Source organism: Phocoena sinus, chromosome 12 (assembly GCF_008692025.1).
Source record: "Phocoena sinus isolate mPhoSin1 chromosome 12, mPhoSin1.pri, whole genome shotgun sequence".
Taxonomy (NCBI): Eukaryota; Metazoa; Chordata; class Mammalia; order Artiodactyla; family Phocoenidae; genus Phocoena; species Phocoena sinus.
Window position 1 is genome coordinate 34,705,459 of NC_045774.1, and position 5,142 is coordinate 34,710,600.

Below are 5,142 nucleotides of genomic sequence, written 5' to 3' on the forward strand. Positions count from 1 at the left end.
TTCTCTTGCTGTGGAACACGGGCTCTAGGCACGCGGGCTTCGTAGTTGTGGCTTGCGGGCTCTAGAGTGCAGGCTCAGTAGTTGTGGCGCTTGGGCTTAGTTGCTCAGTGGCATGTGGGATCTTCCTGGACCAGGGCTCGAACCCATGTCTCCTGCATTGGCAGGCAGATTCTCAACCACTGCGTCACCAGGGAAGCCCTGGGTTTCTGTTTATTAATTTTTTTACAACAGTGATGGGAAGGCTGACACAATTCTTTAAAAGAAAAATATTTTGTGCATTTCTGTAAACCTAATGTATCTAGTATATCTACAGCTTAAAAATGAGCCTTGTAAACCCAGCCCTTGATCCTTTCTCTTTAGCTGATCCCACCCAAAGGGCTGACTGTGGCCATGAATCTGGGGATCATCTATGTATCTCTGTGGACAGTTGGTGGGCTGGTGAGTTTCAGGTAACAATCAAGACTCAAATTGATGACCTTTCCTCAAAGAATCAATTCAATCTAGAATCCCAATTATAGAAACAAAAATAGAAATGAGAACTACTGCTTTTACAAAAAAAAAAGGAAAAATCTCTTTGACCCAAATATTGTGAATGTTTTGACATGAGGTTTTTAGACACTATTTTAAAAATTAGTAGTTAATTTATCCAATTATGAAAATATCAATTAGAGAAAACTAGTAACCTCAAAACTTGCTTTAAATACATAGGACAGGGCTTCCCTGGTGGCGCAGTGGTTGAGAGTCCGCCTGCCGATGCAGGGGATGAGGGTTCGCGCCCCGGTGTGGGAAGATCCCACATGCCGTGGAGCGGCTGGGCCCGTGAGCTATGGCTGCTGAGCCTGCGCATCCGGAGCCTGTGCTCCACAACGGGAGAGGCCACAACAGTGAGAGGCCCGCGTACCGCAAAAAAAAAAAAAAAAAAAAAAAAAAAAAAAAAAAAAAATACATAGGACAAAAGTAGGAATTTGTAATACATTAATAACTTTTTGTTTATACAGACCTTAATTATTATCTCTCTGCAATACCCTTCCTTGCTATGGTTGATTCTGGCATAATGGGACTATCATCAGACAATGTCACCTTTCTGTCACCATCCAAGGATCAGATGAATTTTTGTTATAATGTTTCTAGCTGTTATTCATCCTTTCCAGATACAATGAAAAAATGGAATAAATTTTACCAGGTTTTGGCGGGGTTTTTTTTTAGGGTTTTAAGTAATACTCTTCGAGAGTAGTCAAGTAAATTTTGAATAATATTTAATGTAAGATTTTTTTATGCATCGAACAGTATGTTCCTAAGGAATAAAGTTCTAGTATCTGAATCTTTATTAGGATGACAACAATATTCATACGAGTAGATTACTGCATGACATCATATCTCATTAGCACCCACATTAATATGAAGACTGCCCTATCCATTCTTTTCACACCAAATAAATTATATTCAAAACCTGTAGAAATTATGTCTTCATAGTGCATGTTCATCACATTTTCAGGTCAAGTGAGCAGGAAACTCTATAAATACTACTAGGGAATAGATTGCGGTGAATTTGATCAGCTTATTTCAACTCACTTTATAAACCATCACCTGCGCTGACTAAAACGATAATCTGACAATCAGAATCAAATGTTGATGTCCAAAGTGAAGTGTCACGGGTGAGAGAGTAAATGACCAAAGATCAGGTTTCCCTTTAGAGAACTTGTTCATTATACTGCATATGATTAGGTGAAAATACTCTTATACCTCCTCCCATTTCTGACTTTTAAAACTTTGTGGAAAGTTCATTGCACGGCAAGAGAAAAACAAATAAATGAAATACTACAGTATAAAATTCTGAGCATTTCAAAACCATATGGTTTATTTCTTTCAAATGGATTCAGTAATACTAGTAATTATTATAGCTAATATTAAGCTCTTTGGGGAGAATTAAGCATTAAGTTTTTTATACTTTAACTCTTAAATGTTCTCCCCTCATTTAGAATATTGAAAAATTATATTTATAAATAGAATTGATTTTCAGAAAGAGAGATTGTTATAATTGCATAAATATTAATAACATTTTCCTTCTTGGATAACAGGTAAAGTCGTATTCTAGAAACTTTGATGACCTCTTGAAGTACTTATGGGTTGCACATGTCTCATCCCTGAAGGTTGTTCATAAAAAATTTCACAGTAGGTAAGAATGGATCTAAGTTATTTTTTTAATCTTACACTATCTTTCTATCTTACACTATCTTTTTCACTGAAATCTTTTTCAATTTACCTATATGTCAACCATCGGGAAGTATTATGATAAAGATAAGACTGATAAGAAAACATTTTACTGCATAAAACTTGAAAGTATTTTATAAGTAGGTATATTTCCAGACCAGGTGATACAGATAATACAGATATAACATTATTCATTACAAATTAAAAATGAAAATTTCTTTGTCAATAAGAAGAGAAAATGGAATATAAATTGAAAACAGTATGGAGAGTCCTCAAAATATTAAAAATAGAACTACCATATGATCCAGCAATTTCACTTCTGGGTATTTTTCTGAAAAAAAAAATGAAAACACTAATTTGAAAAAAATATATGCACCCCTCATGTTCATTGCAGCATTATTTACACTAGCCAAGACATGGAAACAACTTAAGTGTCCACCGACAGATGAATGGATAAAGAAAATGTGGTATATATACACGGTGGGATATTATTCAGCCATAAAGAAGAAGGAAATTTTGCCATTTGCAACAACATGGATGGACTTTGAGGGCATTACTCTAAGTGAAATAAGTCAGACAGAGAAAGACAAATACTGTGTGACTTCACTTATATGTAGAATCATAAAAACAAAACAAAACACAAACAAAACCCCCAAAAAACAAAAACCAAGCTCATAGACACAAAGAACAGATTGGTGGTTGCCAGAGGTGGGAGGTAGGTGAAATGTGGGAAAGGGGTCAAAATGTACAAATTTCTAGTTATAAAATAAATGTCATGAAGACATAATGTACAGCATGGTGACTATAGTTAATGGTATTGTATTGCATATATGAAAATTTCTAAGAGAGTAGATATTAAAAGTTCTCATCACAAGAAAAAAGTTTGTAACTGTGTAGGGTGACTAATGTTAACTAGACTTGTGGTGATCATCTTGCAATATACACAAATATCAAATCATTATGTTGTACAACTAAAAAAAAGAGAAAAATTGTCTGTCTAATATATATCATTAGGAAAAAATATCAAACTACCTGAAAATCAGGAAAAATTCTCTATAGGTTGTTTCATTTTTCAGTGGTTACCTGAAATGAGAATCTTGTGTTCTTAAAGAGATATCCAAATCCAGCAGAAATTGAAATTGCTAATCCTCTTTGATTTATATCTTTACATTTTGAAACAATGAGAGTTGGTCACATTCCAGAGTTTATGCAAGTAGAGCATGTTTTATGAAAAAGGCAAAACATTTGACTAAAAGTACATATTTTCTGGGATGATAATTTCTAGATTTAAATTCTAAGAACATCTCTTCAAAGTTTCAAATCTAGGGGCTAAATCAATACCATGTTTTTACAGTCTGTAATCTAAAAAGTAGAATAATGTAGTTTTGAAGAAATTAGCTGTTTTGTAAGTTCAGTTGGCAAAGTTCTGAGTAGACTAATTCTAAATGCATACTCCCCCTCACTTGTCTATTAGGTTATAACATTACTCTAAACAAGAAGCAGAGTTTAAAAGCAGCAGGGCTTTGTTTGTGGATTATTTAGCTCCACCCCTCTTCCCTTCAGCTTTGATTAGAACATATGGACTCCAGAAGGGCCTGCCAACACAAATGCTTGTTAGTGGGAATAAAGCCCCCTTCATCAGTGACTTTACAGGCTTTCAGAACACAGTTCTGCTTGGTGTAAATTTTCTCCACAAAGTGTATAAGTATACAGGGAAGTGACACAAAGACTTTATTTTTTTGTAAATTCTATATGTTGTGTTGATTTCATAGGTAATGAAATATCATTAGAATCATAATTATGAATCACTACAACAGATCGTCTAAAGAAAGAAATGTTGACTTCCTGTACGTATCTGTTTCAAAGTTTTCACAATAACCTTTGTAGGCTTTTTTTTTTTTAATTTATTCTTGGCTGTGTTGGGTCTTCGTTGCTGCTTGCAGGCTTTCTCTAGTTGTGGCGAGAAGGGGCTACTCTTCGCTGCGGTGCACAGGCTTCTCAGTGCGTTGGCTTCTCGTTGTGTAGCATGGGCTCTAGGCGCATGGGCTTCAGTAGTTACAGCACGCAGGCTCAGTAGTTGCAGCGCACGTGCTCTAGGGCATACGGACTTCAGTAGTTGTGGCACATGGGCTCAGTAGTTGTGGTGCAGAGGCTTAGTTGCTCCATGGCATGGGGGATCTTCCTGGACCAGGGATCGAACCTGGGTCCCCTGCATTGGCAGGCAGATTCTTAACCACTGAGCCACCAGGGAAGTCCTCTTTGTGGGCTTATGATGGGTTTCATTTAATGGGACATTTTATAGGCCCTCCCTTACTTAGCATGTCCTCTTTTCTGGGGTCTTCGCACAAAAACAGCAGATCAGTACCACCACATTTTAGTTTGACAAGGAGGTAAGAGAAACCTCTATTTATTTCTTGGATAAGTTTTGCTATTTTATTTTATTTTACTTTGTTTTAAAATGAAAAATATAATAATGATACTTGCCATGACTAACAGAACCATGAAATAATTTTATGTGAACTTTCTTCAGCCAGTTCTACAGATTATAGACATAAAGAAAAAAAAGAGAGAAGACATATGGGAACATATGTATATGTATAACTGATTCACTTTGTTATAAAGCAGAAACTAACACACCATTGTAAAGCAATTATACCCCAATAAAGATGTTTAAAAAAAAAAAAGAAAAAAAAAATTAGATCCCCTAAATTTCTGGTTTTGGAGGAGGTATATTTCTCCAAAATTTCCAAACCCTAGGCTTACTAATAGTGGAAAACAGAAGAAATCACATAATGGTAAATTTGAAAATTACTGTATCATTCAATTTCCCAGATACTATTTACCATTTACCCTTGTTCTATTGAGGAAAAAAAAATATATATATATATAATTTCTATTCCCTAAAGCCAAATTCAGAAATAAGATATGAGT

At 35.2% G+C, this 5,142-nt stretch overlaps 1 pseudogene; it reads left to right on the forward strand.

Annotated features, from left to right (window-relative positions):
- Positions 1–320: 320 nt before the first annotated feature.
- LOC116763282 lies at positions 321–3,932 on the forward strand (annotated as a pseudogene).
- Positions 3,933–5,142: the final 1,210 nt, after the last annotated feature.